Raw genomic sequence first — 16,754 nt, forward strand, 5'->3', positions numbered from 1 at the left:
TAAGTGACAATAGTGATTCTATCCTGTGAACGTTACAACCTTTCCGAATGTGCTGCTTGATATTTAATGGCAATGGCAGTGGCAGATCGATCTGTTCTGGTATATGCAATAATATTCTATGAGATCAAAGATTATTATTTCCCAACTTTTTTCAATGATAAAGCAATTTGTTCTCTGATGATTGTCCTGAATAAGCTTTTTATTGACTGCTCTGCCTGGTTAACTGTCGCGTTCACCTTTGATCAATTCATGGCTATTTGTTGCCAAACGCTGCAAATAAGATATTGCACCGTGAAAACAGTAACCGTGGTTATAGGAATGAATTGTTCAATGAGAAGCTTACAGACTGTTCTGGCCTATTTTGGATTTGAATCTCGAGAAATAATAAACATCCTACCATGGTCCTGCTCTGTGAAGGACAGTTTTTATACATTACCCATGTGGAATGCATATTGGTGGATGGAAACTTTTTAAACTCCATTTCTTCTATTCGTTTTGGTATTACTTTTAAATATACTGACCATCAGGAGCATTGTGCAGCCTAATAGAGTGAGAAGATGACTCAAAGGGAACCAACAAAGATCTGAAGCACAATGATCCCAAAATGGAGAATAGGAGAAAATAGATAATTATCCGTATGGCTATTTCTGTAAACGTTATTATATTGTGGACTGTAACATTTGTAACTTCCGCACTTGTCCAATTTACAGATGTGAAGTTATTAGTACCAGTTTACAACAATCCGTTTACAATTCTGCAACAAACACATTATATGCTAACGTATTTGACTTGCTGCACTAACACCTTTATTTATGAAGTTTAACAACATAAATTTAAAGAAGAGCTTAATAATTTGATTATGCATCCCATTTCTTTCTTAACATATTTCTTTAAGAAAGTTTTTTATTTCGGTGAACTAAACAATAAGTATAAATTTATTCTTGACAATTTATACAAATGGCAATGGAAAACAACACACCTTCACGCACTTTGCTCAACATGTCCTTGCATTGTACGAACAACAAGTTAAAACTTATGTGTTCGTTTATTTTACGTACTTCTAGAACTTTATCCTCCTTAAAGTTAAAAAGAATACTATTATCTATGCTTCCATATCAACTTTACACCGATACGGTATTGTTTGGCAGGATGAATAGCGCCACAGATTATTTTTGAAACGGCGAAATATTTCAAAATCTGATGTATGAAAGCACTTGGGAGGCCTAGATCAGGATTCTATTAAAGTTAAAATGCAGGTTCCGTCAGGAATCTGAAAGACAAATGCGTTGTTAGCGTTCATTTCAAGAGAGACAGAATACAAGAGCAGATATGTAGAACTGAAACTACATAAGACTCTGATCAGACGACAGTTGGAGCAATTTTAGGCCCAGTTTCTAAGGAAGGATATATTCGTGCTGGATAAAATCCGGAGGACGTTTACAAGAACTATCCAAGAGTTGAAAGGCCTGTCATACGAAGGTCTGGTTGAGAACTCTGGATCTGTCCTCAATGGAGTTGAGAGGGACAAGGGAGTTCTAATTGAAAGTTACACAGTAATGAGGGTTTTGGTAAGATTGGAAGTGGAGAATATATTTCCACCTTTTAGAAATAGCATGACTTGAAGGCGGAGTGTGAAAGTAAAGTTACAATCATTTAGAATTGAGAAGAGGAGAATTTTCTCAGCCCAGGAATGATTATTCTGTAGAATTCATTGTCGCTGGAGGTCTTTGGGGGTATAGTCAAGCCAGAGTTAGATAACTTTTTGAGTATTCTCGGAGACCAAGGATTAAGGGGAGATAATCAGAAAATGGGCTGAGAAACATATCACGTATGATCACTTTCCAGGATTAACTGGACGGCCTAAACGGCCTAAACCTGCTACTACATTGCATGGTCTTCTGGTCTTCTGTCCCCTTTTCCACATGTACTGGAATTAGATGAGAATTTGCGTATTTGTGTTTGCGACATTGTGTTTTCTTCCACTTTGCTGGCAAGAACAGGAAGGCAGATTATTACCTAAATGGAATCAATTTAGGTAAAGGGGCAATACAGAGAGATCTGGGTGTTCTTGTACACCAGTCAATGAAGATAAGCATGCAGGTACAGCAGGTGGTCAAGAAGGCTAATAGCATGCTGGTTTTCATAACAAGAGGCACTGAGAATAGAAGCAAAGAGGTTCTTCTGCAGCTGTACAGGGCCCTGGTGAGACCACACCTGGAGTACTGTGTGCAGTTCTGGTCTCCAAATTTGAGGAAAGACATTCTGGCTATTGAGGAAGTGCAGCGTAGGTTCACGAGGTCAATTCCTGGAATGGCGGGATTACCTTACACTGAAAGACTGGAACCAATGGGCTTGTATACCCTTGAGTTTAGAAGTCTGAGCGAGGATCTGATTGAGACATATAAGATTATTAAATAATTGGACACTCTAGAGGCAGGAAACATGTTTCTGCAGATGGGTGAGTGCCGAACCAGAGGACACAGCTTAAAAATGCGGGGTAGACCATTTAGGGCAGAGATGAGGAGAAACTTCTTCACCCAGAGAGTGGTGGCTGTGTGGAATTCTCTGCCCCAGAGGGCAGTGGAGGCCCAGTGTCTGGATTCATTTAAGAAAGAGTTGGAAAGAGCTCTCAAGGATTGTGGAATCAAGGGTTATGGAGATAAGGCAGGAACAGGATACTGATTAAGGATGATCAGCCATGATCATATTGAATGGTGGTGCAGGCTCGAAGGGCAGAATGGCCCACTCCTGCAGCTATTGTCTATTGTCTATCGTCTATTCCAACACATTAATTAAATACCAAAATTAATCATGGCACTTCAAACCCACAAGTCAGTCCAGAGTGCTTCGATTTTCTGATTGAATATTTTGATTGATTTGAAAACCAAGGATGTCAGAAAAACTGATCGAGAGTCGAAGACTAATTTTCCATTGATGTATGTTTTAGCCATTTATTTGAACATTGTACCTGAGGAAACAAAGACACTTTGCAAATAATTAAGCCGCAGATGCTGCTTTTGCTTAAATACTGTGTATGCTTGAAATCTAGAATTACAATGAAAAGAATTAATTGTATGATCTAATCAAATTTTGAAGATTGTATGTGGAGAGAAACTATGTTAATTTTAGCAAGTTTTGAGAAATTTGTAGCTCAGGTTGAGGTTCTGGATGTAGGTTTGCTTGGTGAGCTGGAAGGTTCATTTCCGAACGTTTTGTCACCCTATCAGGTAACATCTTCATTGGGCCTCCGGATGAAGCACTGCTGATAATTCCTGATTTCTATTTATATGTCTGGGTTTCTTTGGATTGGTGATGTAATTTCCTGTTGTGATGTCATTTTCCTGTTATTTTTCTCAGGGTGTGGTAGATAGGGTCTAAAGAGATGTGTTTGTTGACAGAGTTCCAGTTGTAATGCCATGCTTCTAGGAATTCTTGTGCGTATCTCTGTTTGGCTTTTCCGAGGATGGATACATTTTTCCAGTCAAAGTGGTGTCCTTCCTTGTCTGTATGTACGGATACTAGTAATGTCGTTTTGTGGCTACCTGATGGTCATGTACCCTGGTGGCTAGTTTTCTGCCTGGTTGTCCAACATTACATTGTGCGAGCAAACCTCTCTCCAGAACTATGTTAATGTTTCCAACTGTTATAATTTATTTAGAATGGTGAGTCCTGAACTGTTGAGATTCGGCTGCATTTTCTGCTTTTATTATAAATACATCTTGTGCTGTCTGACATAATAGAAGGTCTGCGGTCTAAATGCTATCTTTCTCCTCATGTATCATAGGACATAGAACAGTACAGCACAGAACAGGCCCTTCAGCCCACGATGTTGTGCCGACCATTGATCCTCATGTAAGATAAACCTAAGGTATGAACCCTCAAATTTCTGTGACCTTATGCATGTCCAGCAGTCTTTTAAATATCCCCAATAACCTCGTTTCCACAACTGCTGCTGGCAACGCATTCCATGCTCCCACAACTCTCTGTGTAAAGAACCCACCCCTGACATCCCCTCTATACTTTCCGCCAAACAGCTTAAAACTATAACCTCTCGTGTTAACAATTTATGCCCTGGGAAATAGTCTCTGGCTATCAACTCTATCTATGACTCTCATTATCTTGTACACCTCAATTAGGTCCTCTATCTTCCTTCTTTTTTCCAATGAAAAAAGTCCGAGCTCAGTCAACCTCTCTTCGTAAGATAAGCCCTCCATTCCTGGCAGCATCCTGGTAAACCTCCTCTGAACCGTCTCCAAAGCATCCACATCTTTCCTATAATAGGGCGACCAGAACGGGACACAGTATTCCAAATGCGGTCTAACCAAAGTTTTATAGAGCTGCAACAAGACCTCACCGCTCTTTAACTCAATCCCCCTGTTAATGAAAGCCAAAACATCATACGCTTTCTTAGCAACCCTGTCCACTTGGGTGGCAAATTTAAGGGATCTATGTACTTGCACACCAAAATCCCGCTGTTTCTCCACACTGTCAAGAATCCTGTCTTTAATCCTGTAGTCAATTTTCAAGCTCGACCTATTAATGAGCAATAAATAAACTACAAAAAAAAGATTGTTCCACGTTTTTTGTCAATTTCTGTTTGTAGACTAGATTGCCAATATTCTGGTATCCTTTCTGTGCTAGTCATTTAAAAACACCACTTCCTGGTTTGTTATAATGTAAATGTTCCCGCCAATTATTTGCTATTTTATGGGTTGTTAATATTATTTGTAAGTTGACAAGGCATTCGCTCTCACCCATGCACTTACTGACGAATTAACATTCAAACTTCAAGAATACAGCATTCTACTTCATTTGAGTAAAGTACTTTATAATGTATAAAATTAAACTGAAATACGTATGGATAACAGTCAAATGGCAAACATCAGATTGCATTGGTCCTCAAGGCACACCCCTCACTGCTTCATCCCAGTGATAGCATGCAACTCGAAATCTGAATAAAAAAGTTCTTCTGTTTTGAATAAATAGCTTAATAACTGTGAGAGACGATTTCTGTACAAACAACTGAGATGTGCATGACCTCAGAGTCTAAGGGGAATAGAGCCATAGGGGTAGGGTAAAACATGCTTCTCTGTAATAAAAGACGAGACATCTGCTGCTACGGGTTGATAAGACCACTCACATTGACAGAGTAGAAAAACAAGTCCTTGATTGATAAGACCACTCACACAGAATAGAAAAACAAGTCCTTGATTAATAGGACCACTAACTCTGACAGAGAAGAATATGTCCTTGACTGATAAGACTACAGGGTAAGAAGAAAAAAAACAACTCGGGAGACATCTACTATAGACTTTAAGATAAGGATATAGAATGGAAAATTGCTGAACGGTTTAGAATGTGAACCTCGTGACTCTTTAGAGCCACAGAGGGGAGGGACTTGTCCTGTATTTAATCAGAAGACATTGTTAGCCTCGGCGCGCTTTTCTCAGAAGAGTGCCCAACTCTGCAGACTTGCTAATAAAACTTTGTTTTCCTGAATTTGTCTCGAGCGATTATTGAGAAGCGATTTTCGTTTCTAACAAACTTGGGGGCTCGTCCGATCAACACTCCTGCCGTGAGGGGGGCTGAGGAAGGACATCGGAGAAGGTTCACCCTGCCGAGTTCGGCAGTCCCTGATTCCTTGCTTGTCGCCCTGCGCGGCTTGAGCGAGTGATATCCGGAAGGCTCCGGAGAACAAAGGAGGGGTGTGGCCGAGGCAGTGGGGACGGTTAACGATCGAGTAATTTCGGTGCACCGAACCCAGGTAAGAAAAGACTTGCGGGAACCGTCTTTCTGGAGGACTGGGGACCTGCGGAGTGCCTGTAGATTTTTCTACAGAGACGTGGGACTCAGGAATCTAGAGACTGGGGCTCGTCTGTGCGAGATTTTGCAGAGACCGTGTTTGCGGAGGAACGTGGACCTACGGGGTGCCTGTAGATTTTTGTACAGAGACGTGGGACACAGGAATCCAAAGACCGGGGGTGCCTGCAAAGGGACCTGGGCGGTCACAGGACTGAAGGTCCGGGAATTGGCTAAATAGTGATAGATTATCACGGGATAATAAAGGAATCTCTGATTTTACAAAGTCCTCGGCAATGGGAAATAAGGGATCCAAGGCGGATAAGGGAGATGTAGGCTTGAGCGAAGACAATGAAAAATACCCCGGGGTACCTGCCGATAGTCCGTTAGGTATAATGTTACATAATTGGGGTCAGGGTAGGGAAAAAGGAAAATCTAGACAGAAGATGGTGAAATTCTGTCGATAGTGGTCCCAAAAACCTATTCAGGGAGACTCAGTGTGGTGGCCTAAATTCGCCACTGATGAAGACTGGGTCCTTGCATGCAATTTTGTGGAAGACGTTGGTTTTGTCCATGTGTTGTACTGGGACTTTTAAATTTGTTAGTTTTTGTTTGAGAGTGTTGGTGGGTTTGTGTGTTACTAGTATTCCAAAGGGTCTTCGTAGTCTGGCTGTCATTTCTGAAACTTCTTTGATGTATGGTAAGGTGGTGAGGGTTTCTGGCTGTATTTGGTCTGCTTGTCGTGGTTTGTTCTTGAGGAATCTGTGCACTGTATTGTTTGAGTATCCGTTCTTCTTGAATACGTTGTGTACCTGGTTGTCCCCTGTTTTCTGAAGTTCGTCTGTGCTGCAGTGTGTGGTGGCTCGTTGGAATAGTGTTCTGATACAGCTTTGTTTGTGTGTGTTGGGATGGTTGCTGGTGTAGTTTAGTATTTGGTCAGTGTTTTTCGGTTTTCTGTATGTGCAGATTTGTAGTTATCTGTTGTCCTTTCTTTCGACTGTGACGTCTAGGAATGCGAGTTTGTTGTCGGTTTCTTCCTCCTTGGTAAAGTTTATGCCCGTGAGGGCGTTGTTGATGATGTTAAATGTCTGTACTATCTTGTTTCGTTTTGTGATGACAAAGGTGTCATCTACGTAGTGGACCCAGATTTTTGGTTTGATGGTTGGTAGGGCTGTTTGTTCTAGTCTTTGCATTACTGCTTCTGCTATGAATCCTGATAGCGGAGATCTTTTGAGTGTCCCGTTGGTTTGTTTGTAGACGATGTTGTTGAAAGTGAAGTGGGTGGTGAGGCACAGGTACACTCGCTTCATGATGTTTTCGTTGGTAATGTGATTGATGGTGGTTGGTGTGTGTGTGTGATGGTCTCTTCTAAAAGTGTGGTAAATGTTTCCCTTGCCAGGTCTATGTTGATGGAGGTGAACAGTGCTGTTACGTCGAATGGGATCATTGCTTCATCTTCCTCTATTTTGGTGTTTTTGATGTTTTTTTGGAATTCCTGGGTGGAGTGGATGGAGTGCTGTGACTCTTCTCCTAGGTATTTCAGTCTTGCATGTAGTTCTTTGGCCAGTCTGTAAGTTGGTGTTCCAGGTAGTGAGGCTATAGGTCTGTGAGGGGCTCCGGTTTATCGATTTTTGGTAGTTCATAGAATCGTGGGGTGTTGGTCCCCTCGGGTTTCATTTTCTGGAATTCTGTCTTGTTTAATTGTCAAGAATTGTGTAATTTTCTTCGGAGACATGTAATTTTGTTTCCTACTTGTGGGGTCGGGTCTAGCGCCACCTGTTGGTAGGTGTTGGATTCTGCGAGTAGTGCTTTGGCTTTCTCCGTGAAGTCCCTTCTGTTCTGTTTTGTGAGCCGACCTTTGTCTGCAGGTAATATAACGATGTTTTTGGCTTTTTTTGAGGTTTTCTACGGCCTTCTTTTCTTGTGTGTTCAATTTGTTTCCTTCCCTCTTTCGGCAGAGTAGGTGCAACTGTCTGTCTGATCGTTTGTTGTGTTTCTTCTGTGAGATTGTTGTCCTTCAATGTGGTTTCTCATGCCGCTCGGAAATCCTTCTTGTCAGCGTGTCGGTAATTGAAATGTAATCCTTTCAATAGTACCGCTTTTTCTGTGTCTGATTGGGTCCGGTCTGATAAGTTCATTATCCATGCCCCTGTATTATCGGTTTTGTCTGAAGACGAACTTCAGAAAACAGAGGAGAACCATCTACACAACTTATTCAAGAAGAACGGATACTCCAAATATAAAGTCCAAAGATTCCTCAAGAACAAACCACGACAAGCAGACCAAACAAAGCCAGAAACCCTAACCACCTTACCACACATCAAAGAAGTTTCATAAATGACAGCCAGACTACGAAGACCTTTGGAATCCTAGTAGCACACAAACCCACCAACACTCTCAAACAAAAACTAACAAACTTAAAAGTCCCAGTACAACCCATCGATAAAACCAACGTCATCTACAAAATTCCATGCAAGGACTGCTACAAACACGACGTAGGAGAAACAGGAAGAATGTTAGCCACCAATATACACAAACACCAGCTAGCCACAAAAAGACACGACCCTCTCTCCCTCATAGCCCTATACACGGATGGAAAAAACCCCACCATTTCGACTGGGACAACACATCTATCCTGGGAGAGGCTAAGCAAAGACGTGCCAGAGAATTCCTAGAGGCCTGGCATTCCAACCACAACGCCATAAACAAACACATAGACCTAGATGCCATCTATCAACCCCTCAGAAAACGAACAGGAAATGACATCACCACAAACCCCAGGAACCCCATCCAGGAGAAAGATATAAATAAAAAGCAGGAGACAACAGCTTCGCTTCACTTGGAGGTCGCCACTGATGATGTTACCTAGCTAGGTAATGAAACGTCTGGATATCAAACCTACAGCCCAGGAGCAAACCTACACCCTAAACCTCAACCTGAGTTACAAACCTTCACAAACCTTGCATATATTTGCCTTTTCGGTCTGTGTATAAGATAATTAATTGTAAAAAGAAAGAGTTTGTAATAGAACCATAAATTACTTTTCTTTACGCAAAACCTTAATATTACCCATGAAAAAATCGAAATAAAACGATTTTCCTGAACAATCGAATTGAAAAGGGACTCCCACGCAAGTGGTTCAGAAGACACCTTTTAGCGTTCAGAACGTAGATCGTGGAATATCACTGTAAAGTGCAGGTCTGAGACCCTCGATGTTGTGCCGACTTGTGGAACTAATCTGAAGCTTATCTATCCTATACTATTCAATTTTCGTCCATCTGTTTAGACAATAACCATGTAATGCTCTTAAACTTGGTGGGTCTACTCCTGTTGTGGGCAGGGCGTTCCACACCACTACTACTCTTGAATAAAGAGCCTACCTCTGATGTCTATCATGTATCTATAACCCATCAATTTAAGACTTTGTCCTCTTGTGCTAGCCACCATCATCTGAGGAAAAAGGCTCTCTCTCTCCACCCTCCCTGAACCTCTGGTCAACTTATATGCCTCAATTGAGTCAACTCTCAATCTTCTTCTCTCTAACGAAACAGACTCAAGCCCGTCAGCATTTCCTCATTAGACCTTCTCTCCATACAAGGTAACATCCTAGTAAATCGCCTCTGAACTCTTTGCAAAGCTTCCTTATCGTTCCTATAATGCGGTGACCAGAACTGTATGCAATATTCCAACTGCGGCCACACCAGAGCTTTGCACAACTGCACCATGACTTCGTGGTTCCAAAACTCAACCTCTCTTCCAATAAAAACTAACACCCCGCATGCCTTCTAAACAACCCTACCAAACAGTGTGGCAAATTTCAGGGATCTATGGGCATGGAAACCGACATCTCTCTGCACATCTACACTGCAATGAACATTACCATTAGCCCAGTATTCTTTATTCCTGTTGCTGCTTCCAAAGAGAATCATCTCACACATTTCCCCATTAAACTTCATTTGCCACGTCTCAGCCCAGCTGCGCAGCTTAACCACATCACTCTATAAACTCAGCATTATTTGGCATTATCCACAACTCCGCTGACCTGAGTGTCATCCGAAAATTTACTAAGCCACCCTTCGACACCCTCATCCAGGTCATTTACAAAAATGATAAACCAGCAGTGGACCTAAAACAGTTTATAAATCCCATCGAGCCCACTGGTTTTAACTATTTTCACACTTTCTAGATTTGCTAATACCTCCTCCCTAATTCCATCAATCCCCTCGAGTCTAGTAGCCTGTACCTCAGTATTCTCCTCAACAACATTGTCTTTTTTTCCAGTGTGAATACTGAAGAAAAATATTCATTTAACGCTTCTACTAACGCCTTGGACTCCATCTTGACTTACCACTGCTATCCAGGAATGACCCTAATCTTACTCTAGTCCATCCTTTATTCCTGAGAAACGTATAGAAATCTTTCAGGTTTTCCTTGATCCTGTCGCCAAACGACTTCTCGTGAACTGTCCTGGCTCTTCCTAGTTCTCTCTTCAGGTCTTTCCGGGCCAGCTTGTAACTGTCAAGTCCCCTAACAGAGTCTTCGCATCTCATCTGAACAAATACCTGTTTTCTTCCTATTGACAAGAGATTCAACTATTTTCAGTAAACCACGGCTCCCTCACTCAACCACTTCCTCCCTGCCTGCCTGGTGCACACTTGTCAAGGATACGCAGTAGCTGTTCCTTGAGTAAGCTCCACATTTCAATTGTGCCCATCTTCTGCACTTTCCTCCCTCAACTTACGCATGCTAACTCTTGCCTAATCGCATCATAATGTGCTGACTTAAAAGAACCCCGTTCATGTGTAGGCCACTCCAATAACACAATAACACAACTCTGACATTTTAAGAATAAAAACTCACCTCCATCATTTAAAAACAGTTGCTTTAGCGATGTTGCAAAGTGCTATCTTCTCCATATATAATTTTCTGGAAGAATGAATAATCTTCTTCAGTGTCCAATATACCAAAGAAAAAGTGCAATATGCAAACTTACTAACACGCCAGCTATATTCTCATCCAAATCTTTTACATGATCTTAGGCGAAGAAAGCAGAAAGAATGCCCATTAATTGGCCTGGGTTTTGAATGTATTGCATTGTGCTTGAACAATGATACATTTAAACATTCAATACAGCATTGGATGCTACATAAATAGAATCAAAGTACACGTTTGCAAGGAAAACCACAGGAGGGGTTAATTACAATGTCAAAGTGTGCAGACGAGAGGCATATGTTGGATGGTCCAATAGCTTCTTCCTGTACAATAATATTTCAATGATACTTTATCATTCATTTTTTGCCCATATAATGTCTACAACGCTTATCCATCTGTTTGTAGCCTTGTAATAACGTACATTCCCCTATAGATTTGTATTTTCATTATCTTGCATTCTGCACTCTCTGACTAGAGGAGTAATAAAGTTCCAAACTTTCAAGTCAACTCGACAGCCCCTGAATTGCTCCTTTCTATATAACAAATCCACGTTTCGTAGGATCTCGGCAGATTTGAAATCAGAACAAAATGTTGTCATGCAGCCTCCCAAACTAGACCTCACTCAACTCAATCAAGACCGACCTTCCATCTCAATGCATTTTATCTACATTGTCCCCGTATCTACTGATGCCTTCAATATCAACAAATATTATTGATCTCTGCCTTGAATGTACTTAATGGCAGTCTCTAGAGCATTCGAAAGTCTCTCAAGGAAGAAATGCTGTCACATCTCAGTTTTGAATGGTTTTCCCTTTAAGGAGAAAGTGAGGACTGCAGATGATGGAGATCAGAGTCATGAGTGTGGTGCTGGAAAAGCACAGCAGGTCAGGTAGCATCCAAGGAGCAGGGGAATCGACGTTTCGAGCATAAGTCCTACATTAGGAATGTTTTCCCTTTGACCAGAGACATATCTCTGTATTCTCGATTCTGCACATCGCTTCCTGCCAATATGGGGGTCTCACCTCCTGCATGCTCAACACACGCGACAGCTCCCTGAATTATCTATCTTTTACACAATGTAGCAACATTAGATTACACAATATGAAGTCACGTTCAACTTATTTTGTTTTTTTTATTAAATGTATTGTGAACATAAATGACAAGCTGTTCTAGGCATTGATGTTATCGCGAAGAATGCACAACAACAACTCTACTTTCACAGGCAGCTCAGAAACTTTGGCTTGGCCATATGGTCCTTCATCAACTTTTACAAATGCATCATTGAAAGCACGCTGTTTTGTTCCATAACGGCATGGTATGACAACTGCTCTGCCCAGGAATGTAAGAAATTGCAGACAGTTGTGTGCACAGGGCAGCCAATCACGGATGGCAACCTTCCATCCACGCACTTCATTTACATGGCTGGTTGCGTGGAAAGGTGGCTGAAATCATGGAAGACGCATTGCGTCCCGAAAATGATGTCCTATAAGCTCTTCCACAAACCACAGATACAGAAGCCTGAACACATGCAGCAATAGTTTCAGAAACAGTTTCATCCCTGATGAATGGACTCCTTCACCTCAAATAATGTTGATCATGCTAATATTGACCTTTCGTAGCGCATGCTCCGTGTTGCTTAAACTGTATGCCTCTGTCTAACTTTTTTTTGGGTCAATTTATGATCTCTATATCCTTGTTTATTATGACCTGTTGGGCTTGTGTATAAACAAAACTTTTCACTGTACTTAGGTGCACGTGACAACAAATCAATCAATTGATTTATCAATGTCACCACCTTGAAGTGCCATCTTGGATTCCAGAATAAATTACTGAGTACATTATATGTATGATGAAGTACTGAATATATAAATATTTAACTGATAGCATTGAAACTGAAACAGCTTCAAAAGTTCAACTCTGTCGAATTCATTGTTTCTACTTCTCCAGTCGTCCCTGCGTATCTCACAATATGTTCTTTCTCTGCTGACAAGATCAGTGCTGCTTCCACGCCTGCCACCTCGGAGGAGGAGAAGTCCATGGTGTGCACATATTGCTCCTTCTGGGATTCAGACAATGACTCTGACGAATCCTGGCTCGCAAACGGTCAATGGGGACTCGGCTCGTCTGAAAACAGTTCTCAGTAAAATACTTTTAGTCCCAAGTAAAGGGTGGCGCTGTGAATATCCCGATGAAACGTTGCTTTGGTCTTTCATCTTCCCGGATGTCACAGCTCCCACACCAATCTGTGCACCAGAATCACACTGGCACTGAATCTGTAAAAGAAAGTGATGTCTTCAACGAAGCAGACTTGAATTTTCAATAGATTAGGAACACAATAGTAGCAAATTTGGCCATCCTTCGGAATTTAAGCTTGAATTCCAGGAGGAACTTTAGTTTAATCGAGACATATTTATAGGCTATTCCAAACCATGTACTTTTCCAAAGATGTCCTTCCCTAAGCAAAAGCAACTCTTCATGTGTCATCTCACCAGCGCCTTGAATAACTGACGTATACTCGACCTCGTGGAGTGTTATGGATTCATGGATAAAGCGAGGAAAACCCATCTCTCAGGGCAAGATGGTGCTCATTTCCCTTCGAAATGGAAGCACCTGTTGCCCAGATTGATTTGTTTCATACGTGCACCTTCCATCAGCCAACTATGTTACTGTGAGATGTATTTTCAAGAATTATATCTCCCACAGAGTGATCTTATTTTGCGAGTGTATTATTGCGAGTTTAGGAAAACTTGTAATGGTGTGGTATATTTGGGAACACCGATGTCTGTTCAGAAGATGCTAAAGACAACGAGAGATATATTTGCCTCGCGTTGTGCATGCGTCATCAGTTGGCAATAAGGTCAAAGTTTGGGTCATTTGCAAAGTGTGAGTTGTCGGGTTTACAGAACTGATTTTCGCTTACACCACAGACAGGTGTTCTTACCACATCTTTGCCAACTCATCACAATACATGGTATCTGAGCCTTAGCAGCGATAATCACGTTTAATTCCCAAATCATTAGTCGCAAGCAATTCTCTGAACCACTTGATATCCATTCGAGATCCTGCCATTGATCGTCATTGTGCGCAGCCATATTGAATCGGTTGTTGAGTTCATGAAAAAAAACACTGCCAGTTTGGAACTGCTATTTATGGTTCCTTGTGTAGCTTCCTCCTAGTAGATCGTGGACATCCTGCTGGATGGGGTGATGCAATGGTGAGATTTCTTCCGCGAAAAATAATATTCGAACACGTGACACCAGTCTGTATACACGATTCAAAGGTTGGCATGCAAGCGAGAGCAAACTTAGCTATCAAGAGGAATGGTCTGCACTGAGGAAGAAATTCAATCCCGACTCTAGATGTATCCGTTTCATCATGTTGTTTCGGACATCTTACACCCCTTCTATCCCTATTACAGGGGGCACTTGGCAGTAAGTCTGATACTCTATCTCTGTTGCAAATATACGTATGGTCTTCCAGACCTGACTTCACCCATCACATTGTATGCCCAGTAGGTGACTTCAACACAACATGTATCACCAGTAATCGGTGTTGCTTCCCACTTTCATCTTCCATAATATCCACTATTTCTCATTCTACGAGCAAATCTGCCGAGAATAGAACTGCAGGAATCACGCTGAGTGGTATGCTGACTGCCATTAACATTTGTACCCTTTTTGGCAAAGCATTCTGACCTGAACAGCCTGAGCAAGTGTTGCACTGACGGTTAAGGGAAACATCCTTGTTTTGCTTGTGTAGCAAATTATACTGCAATTCAATCTATTGTCTCTGACTGAGGGGGGCAATAATTTTTAATGCAAGGAAAGGCACGAATTCTGCGAGCGTCTACTCACGTTCAAAGTGAGAGAATGCTGTTACAGCCAATAAAGAGTGCTCAGATGCAATATCGTCCAGTGATTGACTTCGACAAGATAACCTCTGCACAAAGTGTCCTTGCTGTGGGATTGTGCACATAGTTGCTTGTGCACATCAAAGTGCAATGGCTGAATTCCAGAGCACCATGTAATCCTTGACAATTCATTGAGGCTAGTTCATACAGGCATGCCAATGTCTGTAGATGTGGGGTGCAATTGGCTGGCGTTCACGTAGGGTACCCAGACCATCAGTACGAAATATCAAGGCCTAGGAGAGCAAGCAGCGAGTTGAACGTGGCAAAAAAACTACCCTGGTTTCCACGTCGAGTTTTAACACCAGATGGTCAGAATAATTTTACTCAATCTGTTCAAATGCACTTTGACTCACTCTGATTCTGGTGGTAATTGATCAAGAGCCCTTTGACTCAACCTTTGAGGCATTATCACTCTTCAACAAGAGCCTTTCAAACAACTGGTTGGTGTCGTAAGGTTGATAAATCACAATCCATCGCCAGTGGGACTGCTAATAAAGCATTTAACAAGCAGTACTACGTGTCAATTGTGAAAGCCATCTAATTGTTTGAGAAAAGTGCACACAATGTGCTGAGATGATCTCAACTTCGAGATGACCTTAACGAAAAATAAACACTTCCATTTAAAACATTCATCTCGCCTCAGCACATAGCATTCAGAGTCTTTTCAAGAGGACAGATGAGTCGCAGAGTCACTGGGCAGTTTATTTAAAATCTGAAGTAATGTTTTAGGACCTCAATCGAATCGTGCCACAGCAGATCGTGGAAACAGAAGTCGATTATTTTGGCCGACAGGTGACTCCGGACCAAATAAAATGTGCCTAACTCTTAACTACCCTCTTGGCAATTTGGTATAGGCAACGAATACTGAGAAAGACAGAGAAACCATCCTCCTGTGAACAATACATATTGTGTGGAATGTGTTCTGACAGAAACATTTCTTTCCATGAGCATTACTCTGAAAAATATAAATTAATGTACTTCATAAATCATTACCATTATGACAGCAAACATGTGTTTTATGACCATGCATTTGCTCATTGTAATGAAGAATTTGTGACTTTTTTTGTCTCATCTTTATTGCTGCTAATGAAGAATTGTGGGAAGAGTAGCATTTACAAATATTTCACGAGTTACACACTGGCTGTTGGCAACAACATACAACCTTTTCTAAACATCTGAAGCAAGTTTTTGTGTATAAAAGAAAACTATTTCCCAAATTAATTTCGGAGTTATATTTCCCTTGTTGACTCAGATTCGCTAATGGTTTGATTTAAAATAAATACGACTCTATCCACTGCCGTTTTCTGCTTTGATTCTCTGTTTTCGTGTGAATCCAGAAAGCGAGAATCAAATATTAAACAGAAACAGGAACAATACTGCAGTCATGATTATACCAGCAGTTTGTGGTTTCTTTGTTTGACGGAATATTCCATCCACTTGTGTTAACAAATTGGCTAAAGTAATATATGATGCAAATGGATTTGTGTTTTAAAACCTACATTAGACAGCGTGTCCTCTTGGATAGTTTAGCTTTGCCATCAGTCATATTGTATTCCCAATTATACTCAGGAGCATACTAAAGATCCAGAGAGATCAAGCGATGGAACACCTATCAACTTACACCTCTGATTATATCGAGTGATTTTAGTTTGTAGGCGTCAATTTTCAATGGAAATGTATCTGTTCACCTTATACAGAACAAATTTAACACCAACGAATATGACCCTTGGTGTACATTTAACCAAGCAGGTTCAACTTTTCTGTTTTGCACTAATGCAGTCATTTATGCAGTGACACAGACAAAGTTTAGAAAATATTTAAAGAAAGAGATTACGACTCTCTGAAGCGAAACATAAGCAGAATAGTTCCCAATGTCACTAACATCAAAGACAGACCAGTCCAGGGCTCGTTGTCATATGCTTTTTCTGTCAAAATCGAAAATGTGTATGTGGGCAGAATGCCTCAATGATGGAAACATATTTCGCACAACCTTTCTAAGCTCTCATTGACATGGGTTTGGCGAGCTGTAGTGTTGCACACAATGATCATCTCACCATCGAGACAATCTCAATGCAAAACCCCCTACTTTTCTCAAGCACGTGATCAACATGAT

This window comes from Chiloscyllium plagiosum, unplaced genomic scaffold (genome assembly GCF_037043375.1).
Source record: "Chiloscyllium plagiosum isolate Xiang-an unplaced genomic scaffold, Cpla_swu_hap1 HiC_scaffold_35, whole genome shotgun sequence".
Taxonomy (NCBI): domain Eukaryota; kingdom Metazoa; phylum Chordata; class Chondrichthyes; order Orectolobiformes; family Hemiscylliidae; genus Chiloscyllium; species Chiloscyllium plagiosum.